We start from the raw sequence: 17,661 nt of genomic DNA on the forward strand, positions 1-17,661 counted from the left end.
TGTGTACCTCATTTGAAGGGTAAAAAAATGGTTAGTCCTTCAGGCTACACAGATCAAGGAATATTTGATAGCGCAGCACAGAAATCATTACAGAATTAATTACTTTGGAATAAGGGGATTTGCATTTTTCAATAGACTTCCGCCATCCATCGGTACCTATTTTGCAGATCCGAGTACGATGAAAATGGCAGCAGTGCTTTCCTCAGACCCAGGCAACGGAGCCCTGCTGCGGGCCATGCTTCGGAAGGCTCTGGGTGCACCAACCTCCTTCTCGGGCACATCAGAGCTCCTCTAGATCACATACCACGCCCGTAACTGGGACTCTGGAGTTCTCTGCTCTCTTCTTCTGCATCCCTGTCTCCACCTGGACTGCACAGCTGATGTGTGCAAACTTGGGCATCACCAACAAAAACTGTTAGTGGATGCATATGTATGGAGTTTGGACGGGGGTGTCCATAATTGTTCCTGCAAGGCTCTGCATGGTGTAGCATGGAGCTGAGACTGGGAAGAGGAGGCGGTGGGGGGCTAGTCATGCAAATATTGATGAGCCCAGAGCCAGAGAACTGAACGAAAGGGAGAGACCACTCTCAGCAAACAGAAGTGTCGGTTCAAAGGGAGCATGTGCAGCAAGTCCAGTCATTTGCATATAATTTGTCAATTCCTGGTAGGAATACAATTGGCTGGAGCTGTCCATGTGTTGTGAAGAAAGCTATTTTAAACAGGAAACTTGATGGGGCGCCTGGGTGGCTCAGTCGGTTAAGCTTTGGACTTCGGCTCAGGTCATGACCTCACAGTTTGGGTGCTCCAGCCCCGCGTCAGGCTCTGTGCTGACAGCTCAGAGCTTGGAGCCTGCTCTAGATTCTGTGTGTGTCTCTCTCTCTCTCTGCCCTTCCCCTGCTCATGTTCTCTCTGTCTCTCTGTCTCTCTCTCTCTCTCTGTCAAAAATAAATAAACATTAAAAAATTAAAAAAAAGTTAAAACAGGAAACTCGAACAATTGCAGACCAAGAGAGGGGCTGCACATGGCAGCTAGTACTGAAGACTAGATTCTAGATGTGACCGCCGTGACCACTGTGATGCAGACCCAGTGGCAACAGGATAACAGAGCAGGCAGAAGGACAGTAAAAGTCGTGGGAACAAGATGACAAAACAGGTGAACACAGAAAATCTTTCCTCTCCTGCATTTGGCTGAGACCTTCCCCAATTCTTTAGAAAAAAGGAAATGGAAATTCCTGTAGAAACTACCTTGACTACTGTTGTTTTGGTTTCAATCAGATACATACGCGTTGAACAGACTCCATCTTTCAGGTATTATGCGAGGCGCTGGCGTATGCAACATTGTATGAAAAATCCATTCCTGAGGAGATCGGCTGGGAGAAGAGATTTCCGGTGGAAAAGAATTAAGGGAGAGAAGATGTGGAGTGATTTATTTCAGAAGTGTGCTAGGGAGGGCACACGAGATACATAATAAAGGTTTTGGTCAGCTAAGAGTACATTGGAACTTAGCATGAGTTTGTAGGGAGATAAGCAAAATTCTGTGATTTGGCTTAGCCATGCTCTGCAGTCAGGAGGAGGGATACGAAAAATGAACGGAGGGGGTTATGTCGAGATTGGCACAGTGGTAAATTTAAAAGCAATCCAGTGTTTGGTGAAAGCAACATTGACGTGACTGGACATGTCACCTCGGCCAATTGTCATCATGAGGATCGCTATTTTTTTTCGTTTTTGGCTCTTACTATGTGCCAGTTTCTGTTCTTAAGTCTTTAAATACATCATCTCTGGTGTAGTTATGACTGGTGTATTCAAGCAGCAGTCATGTGACCACCAGAAGGTTAGCAGGCTGGAGAAGATGGAAAGGCAGAGTGATTCCAGGGCTTGGTGAAGGTTCCAGAAATTCATGTTCAGTTGCTTCAGCTTACATTGGAGATGGATGGAATTTCAGCGTGAAGAATTAAACTGTAACGATTTGACAGTTCCGGAGTAGACACCTGAGATAGAGTATTGTAATCTTCCCGGAAGCTCATTAAAAGACTGGGCATATTATTTTGGCCGTTTTGGAATATTTTAGGTGTGGTCTTGTTTGGAAGCAGTCTGATAAACAAGATGATCGCCGTCAAATCCCTTTCTATCTTTAAGGTTGTGAATTTAAGCTTGGCAGTTTTGTTTTGTTTTGATTTAGTTTCTACTCATAGGGGAAAAAAAGGGGGATTTCGTCTTATTATTTAGAATTGAGAAGATCGATTTTCAAACAAAATAATTTGGCTGCCTGGACTGTGGTTGAGAGTCGTGGCTGTCTGTGGCCGTATTTCCCTTAATAGGTGAAACAAAATTCAATCCAGATTGGGTTCCTCTCTCATTTGGTTAAGATTTGGTAGCGGGGGGGGGGGGTGCCTGGGTGGCTCAGTCGGTTAAGCATCCGACTTCGGCGGCTCAGGTCACGATCTCGCGGTCCGTGAGTTCAAGCCCTGCGTCGGGCTCTGTGCTGACTGCTCAGAGCCTGGAGCCTGTTTCAGATTCTGTGTCTCCCTGTCTCTCTGACCCTCCCCCGTTAATGCTCTGTTTCTCTCTGTCTCAAAAATAAATAAACGTTAAAAAAAACAAATTAAAAAAAAAAGATTTGGTAGCAGGGCCATATGAGGAAAGCAATTTGCTATCATGTCCAGAAGATCTTAATTGGCATTTGTACTAACTAACTTTCAGACTTATGTTTAGAGGCATCTGGAAAAGGAGACACAGATTTTAGCCCACCTGGCTTGTTTGCCTGTTTGTGGATATAGACCAATCTTAATTCAGATATCGTGAAAGTCAGCGGGCCATGGAGGCAGAATCTTATGTGAAGCTGATTGTTCATGCACAGCAAAACTCACTTTCAATTACTGAAATCAATTTTTTCCAATGCCTCAAAGCAGGGACCATTCTGAGGCTTTTGAAAGCGATTTTTCATTTTATTTCTCTGCAAACTGACACGTCACTCTGTTTGCTTTGTAACAGAAGAACTGATTTAAAGCAGCTTGCTGCTCTGGCTAGCCCTCTCGGCCTCTAGATTCTGTGATCGTCTATACTGTTCTGTGCCACGTGGTAGAACCCCAAGATGGCTTTCTAAATAGGGGATGTGCAGCAGAGTGGTAAAAACTGAGTGTGTCTGTGATTTAACCGCAGAGGCTCTGTCCCCAATATTGGTACTAACTTGATTGTTCTGATTCCTTTGTCATTTTTGTTGCTTGGAAGATTGTAAGATTGAGCAAATGGACTTAAAATAATTTTCATTTTCTACATATGTAGGTCACTTACTCAAAATCTTATTTTCCCATTTGAATCATTTTCTAATATGTTATACCTAATCTCTCAACTCTAAGAAAAATATGTTTTTTTCTCCTAGTGGTAAATAGTAAGTTCACTGCATTTCTAGAAACAAAGCATTCATCAGTGATAGCCTCTACTCATCTCCCCAGTCTCCCTAGTTGGAATATTAGCTTGTAAGAAAAGATTGTGTGTGTGTGTGTGTGTGTGTGTGTGTGTGTGTGTGTGTTTATGTGTGTGTGAAATACAAGGAAAGTCCATTGTGCTATATGGTTAGTTTCCAAACAACAAATTTTGCCTTGCAAATGGTAGTTTCAAAGTACTTGGATTCCTAAATTTATTGCCATTTACAATTCATCTTTTGTAACTGTGCTGTTAATACTGGAACTGCAGTTATAGCCTCAGGTTTGAACCCCATTGAAACCACATCCTGGAGCCTACAAAAGGGTATGAAAATGCTCAGAAAATTATTTCTTTTTTAAAAATTTTTTAATGTTTATTTATTATTTTTGAGAGAGAGAGCGATGGGTTGCGAGCAGGGGAGGGGCAGAGAGGGGGGGAGACACAGAATCCAAAGCAGGCTCCAGACTCTGAGCTGTCAGCACAGAGCCCGATGCGGGGCTCAAACTCACAAACTGTGAGATCATGACCTGAGCTGCAGTCCGGCGCTTAACTGACTGAGCCACCCAGGCACCCCAAGATGAGTGTACTCTTAACTCCCTTCCTGTTTCCCTGTTTCCCCACCCACCTCCCTTCTGGCAACAACCATTTTGTTCTCTGTATTTAAAAACCTGTTTGTTTGTTCATCTCTTTTTTTCTTTGTTAGTTTATTTTGTCTATTCAATTCCACATATGAGTAAAATCATATGGTATTTATGAGACTCATATTTTTTATATATATAATCTTACATCAGAATTTTTCATAAACAATTTACTTTGGGTTTTGTTATGATATTTAAGTATCAGATACTGGGTGAGTATGGAGATTGGAGATGGTCTACTAGATCAAAAGATTGCACAGCAACTAATAGCAAAAAGCTTATTCCTTCTTGTTTGTTTTCTTGCTCTGCTCGCATGTGGATTGGCCACTTTTAGCTGCACTCCAGATAAGATCTCCTTATCATCTGCTTGAGCTTGAATTTGTCTGTTTGTTCCTCCAACATACTTGGAGCTGTTAGATAAGTTTTTGTCTTAAACCACAATCATTAAATAGGTATCCACTGACCTCAGTCTGTGAACCACAGAAGAAAAATTAGGCATGATTTCTACTCAGGAGATGAGATGAGATGAGATGAGATGAATCCAGGTGAGACAGTGAATAACACATCTTTCCAATTATTATTATATGATGGCATGATGAAAGCCAGGTTGAATATTGTAGATAATAAATAAGGAGGACATATCTGAGTTGCTTCTATCTGAGATCAGAATCTGGTTTGTGTTAATTGAACACATGGCAATTGCTTTCTTGGTTTACCCATTTGGACTACTTATCCTATTGAGAAATGAAGATTGAAAAGATTAGCGGCCTCATTTTATGCTGATACTTTGGAAAAGAGAGCACAGGCTGTGTGGCATAATAAATTTTGTGGATGGACATTTTTAAGACCAGTTAGAACGGCTGCATTCAAGAATCCAAGAAAATGTCATTATCTTTACAACATACAAGTGATCTTTGTTCCGGTGTGTGCGTAGTTACTACAAGAGCTGCCCACGGGACTGTGGTAGTTCACGAACAGGGTTAAGGAGGAGGGTGTATGTTAGGAAGCTAAGTCACGCTTGGAGAGGAGGTGTGTCAAGGTAGAGTTGTGAGGTTTACTGGTCACAATCCCAAATTTGGGATGAAAGAGTTACTCTTCTGTTTGGTGTTCAGGTTAGGGGTTTGCCCTGCAAGAGACAGTCAACCACTGACTTTACTGGAACGCACTTGGAAAGAGAAGAACTTAAAGCAGACACGAACAGGAGAAGAATGCCAGGTTTTCTGGAAACATTGCCAGAACCCAGCAATTTCTCAGAATGTTCAGAGGTGCCAGAGGAGTGTTTGCATTTCAATGGAAAAAGTTCTGAAAGCTCTGGAAACTATTCCCAGTTTTGCTTTTTCATTAAAGGCAAAAGCCATCACTGTGAATAAGGGACAGAAGCACTTGTTAGGGCTTTGTTAAGAGTTAAGAAAAGGGGCCTCTGGGAAATTCTAATTGTTCAATCCTTTGCCACAAAACTGAGACAAAGAGGATCGAGTCATAATGGCAAATAGAAAAGCACTGTTAGCTTTCATACACAAGTACCCAATGTCTGGAGCCCAATGTCTGGAGCCACTTTTCAGCAACCTGGCTCTGAAATACAGACAGAACTTTCAGGTTTAAAGAGATGTAGTCGTGACAGCATTGCAGTAACATAACGACTCCCCTCTTAAGTACATATTCCTCCTAAGTATTTAATTTCTCACACACTACAGATACCTGGTTAGGTAGCTTGGAGATTATAGTAGTCATGAGAGACGACTTCCAGAAAAAGAATAATATTATTTCCAGTTGTAATTTGGAAGGATTTTAAGTAGGCCTCTAGTAAAAGTCAAAAGAAGAAATACTCAGAACAGCAAATAAAATGATTTTAGGTCTAATTCTACCACGACGAGATTGAAGGCAGCAGAGTGCAATAGAAATGTAACGCAAGCCACATATATAATTAAAATTTTCTCGAGGCTACATTAAAAAAGTAAAAACAAACAGGTAAACTTAATTATAATACTGTATTTTATTTAATCCGATATATGAAAAATATTATCACTTCAGTATGAAATCAATATGAAAATTAGTGACAGTTTTTTTTTTTATTAAGTATCTGAATTTTGTTAAGCATTCTACACTTAGAGGCTCTCTCCATTTGGATGCTAAATTTTCATTAAAAATACACGATTGGTTGGGGCGCCTGGGTGGCGCAGTCGGTTAAGCGTCCGACTTCAGCCAGGTCACCATCTCACGGTCCATGAGTTCGAGCCCCGCATCAGGCTCTGGGCTGACGGCTCAGAGCTTGGAGCCTGTTTCCGATTCTGTGTCTCCCTCTCTCTCTGCCCCTCCCCCGTTCATGCTCTGTCTCTCTCTGTCCCAAAAATAAATAAACGTTGAAAAAAAAAAATTAAAAAAAAAATACACAATTGGTGTTTGGATGCCTTAAAACTTACGGTTGAAAGGACAGACTCACAAATATACTTTAACAATGTCAAAGAACTGAATAGAGGAACAGTTTTTAATTGTAAACTAATTAAAATGAAATAAAATTGGAAATTCAGTTTCTCAGTTTGACTTGCTCTGTTTCAGGTACTCAATAGGCGACATGTGGCTAAGTGGCTATTGTACTACACAGGGCAGCTCTAAGAAGTTCCTAAACATTTTGTTTTGTTTTGTTTTGTTTTGTTTTTTATTATGCTGGAATTTGTTTTGTTTCACATGTTAGCTAATCCAGTGAGTTTTTGAAAGTGGCTGATTATACACTTTCCGTGTAAAGATGTGTTGGGCTCATACAACATTTGTATGAGCCCTGACTTGTCCTTGGCTGTAGGGGTTGTTTCTCCATTGTAAGATTGTGTGCTAATCTTGCTAGAATGTTTCAAACCCCTGAGCAAGCTTGGCTGGGGGGGGGGGGGGAGGGGTGGGGAGTGGTGGCAAAGATACCCTTGTGGTGGGGTTTGGGGGTGGGAGAGGAAGATGAGGAGCTGAAGCAGGGTCGAAGGAAGAGCATTTTCCCTCCACATTCAGAAATGTGAACATTATCTTTCAGGTAATATGACATGACCACATATTTTCTGATTATTAAACTAATGATTCTTTATTATAAAAAATTAACGGCATTCACATTAGCCTCAAAAGATAATAGAAACTATCCATAATTCCACCACCCGGAGTTAACTAGTGGTAACACTGAACATGGTTCTTTTTTGTCACATAAATTTATTCAAACAATGTCTGCTTTCTAGGCGATTCTATAGTTCCTTAGGAAGTCTTTTCCCGATGGCTAGTAGGGAAATGTTGCTCACGAATGAACACTATCTCAGGCTTAAAAGGATTTACTTTTTGTTTCGATATTCAATCTTTTCAGAGTTTAAGTTCCTATCAATGCGAGTTTAAAGAGTTCCTTTCAGATGAACTAGACTCTGGAGTTCAGTGCTGAGTCTTGCAGATTTCTGCTCCTTTCCCTTCTCTCCCAGGTGAAATTTGAGTATATAAAGCAAATGATGTGCCTTCCGGCAGGGTGCCTGAACTCTGGGGCAGAGGGTCTGCTCTGATCTACTCCTGACCGGTGTCTACAAGATGCCCTGCTCCCCCTGGTCTCTTGACGTGATGTACTGGTAGCCACCACTGGAGTCTCTGGTCCTTGACAAATAAGTCTGCATCTCTTCCCAGCACCTTTGTGGCCCCTCAGTAGGTTCATGGAAACCTCTGGATTTCCTCCAGGCATTGCACAGGCCACAGGGAACCAGAAGTGCTCCCTCAGACTCACCTATGTACCTATCTTCCAGTGCTGCCTGACCTCACCATCACTCATGTCTCGCTGGGAGTTGTTATGAGGAGGGCATTTCCAGGAGTCCTATCGCCTCCTCCTGGTTTGCCCAGGTCCCTGTCCCACCAGCCCTCCTCAGACCTCTCCAGGTCCAGGTGACTTACTTCTGGCTTCTTTTACCTCTCTCTCTCCTTGTTCCCTTGGGCAAGAAAGGATGGATGTAGCTCCTCTGTCAGGAGTTCTTAAAGTGTAACTCACAGATCTCTGGGTCCCTGTGACATTTTAGGGGGTCCATGAGATCAAAATAATTTTCATAAAAATATTGGGAAATTAGTTCCCCTTTACGTTCTGATGTTTGCACCGATAATACAAAAGCAATGTAGGTAAAACTTGCTGGCTCCTTAGCACTAAACAAGGCAGGAGCTCTGAACTCTACTAGAAGTATTGTATTTGTCGCACCATGCAGTAAACACACACACACACACACACACACACACACCAAGACACAGAGGAAAAAACTCAAACAAAAGTAACTTGCTAGTCTCACTTAGGAAACTCTTTGATAAAGCAAAAAAACAATCTCAACTTTTAATTACACATCTTTTAAATACTCTGTGGGGCTAACTAGGAAGTACAAGTAAAATACTGATTCATATTGAAATATGACAGTTGTTTTGAGGGAAACTGTGTCTGCAATTATTTGATTGTGAGCTGAATTAGAAGTTTTTCTCATGGAACACCATTTTTACCTGAAAGAACAATGGATAGACTATGATACTGTGATAAACTGTGGTAAACAGACAAACTGTGATTGGTCAGACTTGAATTTTTGGTGGATATTTTCTCAAAAACAAATGAGGTGAGACTGTCATTTCATTTCATTGAAAGTATTTGTGGCCAATAATAACATTTGGGTTTGCAACCCAAAAGTAGATGTCTGGTAAACTTGAACTTGACAGCTTCCTAATATTTACAGATTTTTCTGAATGAGATTTGTGATGATGGTAACCGATGTGATTTGTGACATTGTATAATAAAATATGTCAACGTATGGAAAATCTACATAACTCAGTGAACTAATAATCTCCAAATGATCATTACATGATGTTTTAAAATAGTGTATGGGTTAAAAATCCATTCAGAATGCAAGATAAAGAAGTGGACTCTAATGTAACAGTATGAATGAATGTTCATTTTTGTGGTTTCAGATTCCATATTGTAAGTAACATTTAAGGAACTATTAATTGTCGAGCTTTGGCATAATATCAACGAATATCCACAATTACCTCAAAGGGCCATTAAAATACTTCTTTTCCAGTTCTATATGTGTGAAACTGAATTCCCCCCCCCCGCCCCTATACTTTAATCAATACAATGTACCACAACAGGTTATATGGAGAAGTAGATATAAGAATCCAGCTGCCTTTCATTAAGCCAAACATTAAATAGATTTGAAAAAATATAAACAATGCCATTCCTCTTGCTCATTCTTTTGGGATTCAAAAATAGATTTTTCATAAAAATATGTAATCTATGGTAATGTGGTAGATTTATTACTATCTTAGGGGCATTAATAAATAAATAAATTTCTTAGCTTTAATTTCTAATTAGTCTTAGTTTGGGCTGCAATAACAGTTATCATAGGCTGAATGGCTTAAACAACAGACATTTATTTCTCACAGTTCTGGAGCAGATCCAAGATCAAAATGGCTGTAGATTCTGGTGATTCTGGGGAGGACTCTCTTCCTGGCTCGTAGACAGCCATCTTCCTGTGGTATCCTTACATGGCAGAGAGAACGTTCTCATGTCTTGTTTCATTTTTACAAGAGCATTAAGCCCATCATGAAAGCCCCACCCTCACGACCTAATCTAACCCTCATTACCTCCTCAAAGCCCCACTTTCTAATACCATCATGTTGGGGATTAGGACTTTAGCATATAGATTTTGCAGGGCCACAAACATTCAGTTCTACAGCATATGGTAACTATCAATATATACAATCCACATAAACAAATGTCTATCAGTAGTTAAAACAGTAGAAATCATAAGGGTCCAAAATATTTGTAAAGAGTTGTGAAGGGGTTCTGAGATCAAAAGTTAGAGAACCACCACTCTCTCTTATATCCTGAGTTTTTGTTCACATTGAAGCAACTCTATGATCTGGTTACTAATCTGGTTTCTCCTTTGTTAAGGGCTTGGATGGGAGCTAAAAGAACTTGGGAAAGTTAGTTCTTCTTGGTAAAGAGTGGCTTTCAACACTGTTTCAAAAATTCATTTCAGTAATCAAAAGCTGAATATTATCTTTGTATTCCTCTTTGTCTTTGTATTTCTTCTTTCTGCTAGATTTGTCTAATTCTACATGCCCAACCCCAGCCCCAACCAGGTAGCTGAAGTCTCAAACTGACTACAGACAGGTCACTGCATGGAAATGCAAAAAAAAAAAAAAAAGAATCCTACTGTGTTTCAAAGCCATTATTCCAGTAATAAACATATTATAAAGTGTATAGTATTTCAAAATTGAAACCCTACTGAATATACTCATTTATAATTTATTTGCCCCACTCAGTTGTCATGAGCATAATCTCATGTCAGGAAATATTCCTCTAAAGTGTGATTTGTGGAGGTTGTATTTATTGTGTCTCCTGCTACCAGTCAAGGGGATGATGTTTATGTTCTCTAAGAAGGTAACTCAAAGGACAATACTGATGGACCCAAAGGGAGTTGTTAGAAATCTATTGCAGAAGTCCCTGGGAAGTAGATGCAGTGGCTCCAGATAAAGCAGTGACTTTGGGATTGTGTTAGGGAGAGAGTGGTTGTACAAGAGGGTGAACCACTGAATGAGAGGGAAAAGAGAGAGAGAGAGACAGAGAGACAGAGAGAGGACTTCTCATGGGCTTTTCTAGCATAGAGATAGAAAGGCCTTTATTAAACCTATGTGGCAATGTGCAGTAGGTAATGGTGAATTTTCATTCTTTTTTATTTTGAAATGGTCAGCATTTTAATAGCTGTTTACCATAAAATAGGCCTACATTTAAATGCTTTCATTTGTATTTACAAAGGATTTGAGGGTAACTATAGTCACAAGCATTATAAAAATAGTCCTACGACCGTTACTACTACCACTAATACAGTAGGTAACCAGATTTGGCAACTCAGTTTATCCTGAACTTTAAAATCTTGTAGCCATCATCCAGGAAAATTAAAAGCCACCTCACAAAAGATTAAATTTTCTTTTGTCATTTTCTGTAAAGATGATTACAGTTATTTCAGGTTCATGGTGCCAAAAATTTACAGTCTTAATGTATTTTTATAAAAATTGTATAAAATTTGTACCCCCTATGTACCTGTTAAAAATGCCAGGAATAGATAGCTCAGGACAGGCATTTCTTCTTCAGGTTATTTATAATAAAACATTTTCAGGGGCTCTTGGGTAGCTCAGGCAGTTAAGCATCTGACTTGGGCTCAAGTCAGATCCCACAGTTCGTGAGGACAACCCCCGCATCGGGTGAGCCCTGCCTCTCTCTCTCTCTCTCTCTCTCTCTCTGCCCCTCATGGGATTCTCTCTCTTTCTCTCTCTCCACCCTCACTCATTTGTGCCCCCTCAAAAAAGCCCCCCAAAAAACCAAAAAGAGATTTTCAAAATTTTTCTCAATGATAGTATTACAGCTATCTAAAACTAAGTTCAACTTAAAAATTTATTTGCCAGAAAAATGACCTCAGATTTTAAAATATTTAAAAATGTGTTTTTAGCTTTTAGGAGTATAAGTATTTTATATGTAAGATGATCTAAAGATCATTGATAGCAATCTTTAGTTTTACTATAAAAAGTCATAGTCAAAAAAATCAACTTAGGCTGTTTATGATTTCATTCATTTGTTCATTCATTCATTCACTCTTCAAATGTTCAATGATTCCTCTGTTATATTTCAGACTCTGGGATAAATATTTATTATACAAAAATTATAATATTTTTCTTTAAGGACCTTGAAAAGAACATGGATATCAAACAAAATGAAACAACTAGTAAAGAATACTATAAATACGAAAACACAAGTGTTTTGTTTTTCTTGGTATTTAGGATTGTCCCAATCAAACTGGGATTTGAAAGATGTAGAAATTATAGCTCTCACTTCAAGGGGGATTATTCTGGAGGTAGACTGAATTGCTGTATACTAGTATCTGGTACCCTCTTTGTGGAAGGCTTATGCCTCCCCACCTTGCTGAACTCAGACTTGTAGTGATTTCTTATTGTGGTTTTCTTATTCTCTGATAAGTAGTGATATTGAGCACCTTTTGGCCATTTTTAATTGGTTAGCTTGTCTTTGTATTATTAATAAAGATAGTGAGAGTTCTTTATCTTTCCTGAATACCAATCATTTGTCAGATAGATGTTCTGTAAATATTGTCTTCCAATTCCTGGTTTAAAGTTTTTTCTTACCAGTGTCTTTGGATGAGAAGAATTTTAAAAATCATGAAATCTACTTTATTTATTTTTTTCTTTTGTGGCTATTTGCTTTCTATGAAATCTGAGAAACTTTTGCCTCAAGTCAAAAGGATATTCTCCTATACGTGTATTAAGTGTTTTATGGTTTTAGCTTTTATGTCTAAGTTTATGATCCATCTCAAATTAATTTCTGTACATACTTTGAGGTAGAGGCCAAGGTTAATTTCTTTCCATGTGGATATCTAGTTGCTTTAGCAGCATTTGTTGAAAAGAATTTTCCCACTGGATTGTTTTGCTGAATTGTTTATAATCAAAAGTTCATATAGGAGTGCGTCTATTTCCTTGTGTTTTATTGATATATTTATCAAATCTTACGCCACAACTTCATTGTCTTGATTACTGTAGCTTTGTTGTAAGTCTTCAAATCAGAGAGTATATTTCCTTTAACTTCATTCTTTTGGATAGTTCAGGTCCTTTGCATTTTCACATAAATTTAAGAAACAGCTTTTTTATTTTTACAGAAAACCCATTGGGATTTTGAGTGGAATTGGGTTGAATCTATAGATCAACCCAGGAAGAATTAACCTATTAATGATATTGAACCCTCCAATTTATAAGCCTATATTTAAGTCTTTATTTCTTTTTTCAGCTAAATATTATAGTTCTCAGTATAAAAATTTTGCACATTTTTGTTAAATTTATTCTTTAGAGTTTCGGGGTTTGATACAGTTGTAAATGGAATTTAAAAAAAATTCATTTTTCTAGTTGTTTGCTGCTAATATTAAAACATGCAATTGATTTTTATATATTAACTTTGTAACTTGCAATATTAAATTTACATACTAATTCTAGTAGTTGTTTTGCAAATACCTTGGGATTTTCTACATATATTATCATGTCATCTGCAAAGATAGACAATTTTTATTTTCTTTGTAATAGTTAAGCCTTTTATTTCTTTTTCTTGTTTTATCACAATAGCTAGGAACTCCAGTGCAATGTTAAATAGAAGTGATGAGAATGAGCATCTGTACCTGTTCTCCATCTTTGGAGAAAAGCATTTGATATCAGTCTGTGATAGTTAGCTTCGATTTCTAGTTTTCTGAGAATTAAAAAAAAAATCATACAAGTGTTGAATTTTATCAAATATTTTTTCTGCATTGATTAAAATGATCATATGGTTTACCTCTTTTATTTTATTAATATTTTGAATTACATTAATTGAGTTTTGAATGTTAAAACAACATTACATTCCTTGGTTAAACCTTACTTGTTCACATGTAGTATCCATTTTATATAATATTAGATTCAGAATTGCTAGTCTCGTAAAACAAGCTGAAATGTGTTCCTCCTCCTCTATTTTCTGAAAGATTTTATGTAAGAGTAGAAATTATTTTTTCCTAAAATGCTAATTGAATCTACCAGTAAAACCACTTATGCCTTGAATTTCCTTGATGGAGAATTTTTTTTTTAATTATAAATTCTATTTCCTTCAATAAATATATGATTAGATTTTCTGTTTCATCTTATATCTGTTTTGGTAAGTTGTACTTAAAAATTTTTTTTAATGTTTATTTATTTTTGAGAGAGACTGAGACAGAGTGTAAGCAGAGGTTGGGCAGAAAGGGAGACACATAATCCAAAACAGGTTCCAGGCTTTGAGCTGTCACCACAGAGCCTGATGTGAGGCTTGAATCCATGAATTGCAAGATCATGACCTGAGCCAAAGTCAGCCACTTAACCTACTGAGCTGCCCAGGTGCCCCTACTTTTAAAGTAATTTATCTATTTTATCTAAGCTGTCACATTTTTTGGCATAAAGTTGTTCATAATATTCTCCTATCATCCCTTACGTATACTGATAGGATCTTTTATTCTTAATGGGGGTAATTTGTGCTTTCTCTCTTTTTATTGTTCAGTCTAACAAAAGATTTATCAATTTGTTGTTGATCTTTTCTTTTTTTCTTTTTAAATTTTTTTTTTCAACGTTTATTTATTTTTGGGACAGAGAGAGACAGAGCATGAACGGGGGAGGGGCAGAGAGAGAGGGAGACACAGAATCGGAAACAGGCTCCAGGCTCTGAGCCATCAGCCCAGAGCCCGACGCGGGGCTCGAACTCACGGACCGCGAGATCGTGACCTGGCTGAAGTCGGACGCTCAACCGACTGCACCACCCAGGCGCCCCTGTTGTTGATCTTTTCAAAGGACAAAGTTTTGATTGTTTTCTCTATTGTTTGTCTTTCACTTTATTGATTTCTGCTCTTGTCTTTCTGATTTCTTTCCTTCAACTTCTTTTGGATTAACTTTGCTCTTTTTCCAGCTCTTTAAGTGGAATTTCGTGTCATCAACTTTGGACATTTTATATATTCTGATAAAATCATTTAAGGAGGAATCTAAGCATTACCTCTTAATTTCTAAACATATGGACTTCCTTAGATATCTTATTGTTACTGATTTCCAATTTGTTTTCTTTGTGGACAGGGAACATGCTCTTGTTTTAATCTCTTAAAATTTATTGAAACTCATTTTATAGTTTTGAATATCATCAATTTTTGTGAGGACTTTTATTACATTTATGTTTACGAGAAATATTGGCCTGCAGTTTTTCTTTCTTTTGATGTTTTTAGCTGCTTTTGGTAATACCACCTCATAGAATGAGTTTGGAAGCTTTCCTTCTGCTTTCTGGAAGAGATCATGGAGAATTGTGTCATTTCTTCCTTAAATCTTTGATAGAATTCATCAGCAAAATCATTTGGGCCTGATGCTTTCTTCTTGAAAGATTATTGATTACTGATTCAATTGCTTTAATAGATATGGGGCTATTCAGGATATCTATTTCTCCGTGTGTAAGTTTTGGAGTTTGTGTCCTTTAAAAAAACTGGTCTATTTCATCTAAGTTATCAAGTTTTGAGGCACCAAGGTGTTTGTTGTATTTTTTGTTATCCTTTAAGCATCTGTGGGATCAGTAGTGTTGATCTTTCCTTAATTTTTGATAGTAATAATTTAAAGTTAGCAATCTAAATATAGGTCATCTCTTCTTCACTACCAATTCTCTGGATTCAACATTTCTCCTTTTTTTTTGATCTATAAAAGATTTATATGCCAATCAAAGCTCACTTTCCCAATTTGTCCTTTGGATCTTAATCTTCTGCCTCTTCATAAACCTTCCTCCATTAATCCTTCATTTTTCTCCTATGTCTTCAACCTAATCATGTTTGCTATATACACTTGTCTCTCTCATCCTAAAATAATACAAAACCCTATAGGCCTACCATCCCACATTTTCCCTTCTGTAACCAAAATTCTTAAATGAGTGGTCTATATTATCTAAGTTCTTCATCCTTCATTTCACCCTTTAGTGAACTTGGTCAGATTCTTACAGGCCACACACCCAGGTGTGTACAAGTCACACTTTATTTGGTTTTCTGCAACATAACTTAATGACTTATTCACTGATTGTGAGGAAACTCAGTCATTCTCGGTTTTCTCAGTTTCTCATAGGAAGTCTTTGCCAGTTTTAGGGTTCATGCTTTCCTACCTTTCTTTCCAAGTTGACCTTTAAGTTCTGGGCAGCAGAAACAGCATCACTGCCTCTAGAAGGAAGTGCCTGCTCCAGAGACTTCCTCTGGCTGGTGTGGCTGCCTCTGAGTTCTCTATAGCTCTACCATTTCTGGTTGCTGATACCTGTCATTCTGGCATCTTCTGAGATAAATGTTATTACATCATAGTGTCTCTCTTTGGGTCCACATGCCGGGATTTGTCCTCACCCCTGTGGATCCCTTTAGGTCAGCTGCCTGCTCACTGCTTTTCCTTGTTGCTGTGGCGGGCAGAGGGCACAGGGCACTCTGAAAGCTTTTGCGCTGTTCCCTAGAGATTAGAGACCTGTCTCAGGTTCTCTTTCCCAGATGGGCTTGCTCACCTACCATTCTGGCTCTTTTTATTTTTTAACTCCAGCAAGTTCTTAATAATTGTTTAAGAAAGTATATAGATAAAGGGGACATTCTTGCTATTAAAACTGTTTGCAAACTTTTTTTATGGAGCTAGCATGAGATCAAATCATTTGGATTGTTCTTTGATAAAAGACATTCCCTATGATTATAGAATATCAGAAAGGAATGTTTTCTTTTAATCACATCTTGAATTTCTCTATAATAAACTAAACCACTGGTGTAAAAGTCACTTATTTGAAGGTTTCATTTTTGCAAAGCCTCTTAACTTTTGGCCTTTTTTTTTTCTTTTTTAAACATTTTGGAGCTGTAAGGAAATTTAGAGATAACTAAATTCCCCTTCTGATTTTCTATAGAAGAAAACTGAGGCTCACTGGAGGAAATGACTTGCCTTAAATTAGACAGAGGTTAGGTTTGGCCAGGTCCCCCAATTCCCAGTCTGGGATTCTTTCTAATTCATTGCGGTCCTCCCTCTCTACATACAACTGGCAAAATAATCTTCCTGGAACATTGTTTTGAACTTGTCATTCTCTTATTCAGAAACTCCCAGTGCCTCTCTATGGACCGCTAAATAAAGCACAAACTCCTAAACCCAGCAATAGTTCCCTCAACCTACCTTCCCTCTCCCCTAGATCCCACTCACACAGCAGCTCAACTGGACTACTGTCTGTAATCAGAGACCACCCTGTACTTTCTTTCTTTCTTTTTTTTTTTTTATGTTTTTATTTCTGAGAGAGAGAGAGACAGACAGAACACAAGCAGGGGAGAGGCAGAGAGAGAGAGAGGGAGGCACAGAATCTGAAGCAGGCTCGAGGCTCTGAGCTGTCAGCACAGAGCCCGGTGAGGGGCTCAACCTCACGAGCCGTGAGATCATGACCTGAGCCAAAGTCGGACGCTTAACCGACCCAGCCACCCAGGTGCCCCTTCCCTGTGCTTTCTTTTAAACACATCATTGCCTATATCGTTTGCTCTTTTCCTTGAAAGATTTTCTTTTCCTATTCTCCCACTCTAGTAGGAACCCAGTTCAAGCTTTAATATTCAGCTTGAATGCCACTCCTTTAATATTTTATTCCTGAGTTTCTCCACTTGTGGATGTGATTTCTCATTCCTTCAAATTATCATAAAAAGTTCTTTAATATTATTGTGTTAAATTTATCATATTCTGAGTTTTAAAAATTTGCATTTTCTCTTCTAAATTATATGATCTTTGGTACAGAATCTTATTCATATGCCTATCTTCTACAGAGTTTGCATGTACAAAAGGGGGAGATAAATAAATATTTTAAAATCAAATTAAACATAATGGGAAAATATAAAAAATAAATTGGCACAAACAGAGCTAGAATAATACAAATTACACTTAAGAAAATTTAGCTTTATTTTCTCTGAGTTTGTGCCATTAATTATTCAGAAAAAAATGGATGGTTCACTTATTGAAAGAGCATCTTAAATTAAATTTTAGCTTGCAATTTTAGG

This window comes from Leopardus geoffroyi, chromosome D3 (genome assembly GCF_018350155.1).
Source record: "Leopardus geoffroyi isolate Oge1 chromosome D3, O.geoffroyi_Oge1_pat1.0, whole genome shotgun sequence".
Classification (NCBI taxonomy): domain Eukaryota; kingdom Metazoa; phylum Chordata; class Mammalia; order Carnivora; family Felidae; genus Leopardus; species Leopardus geoffroyi.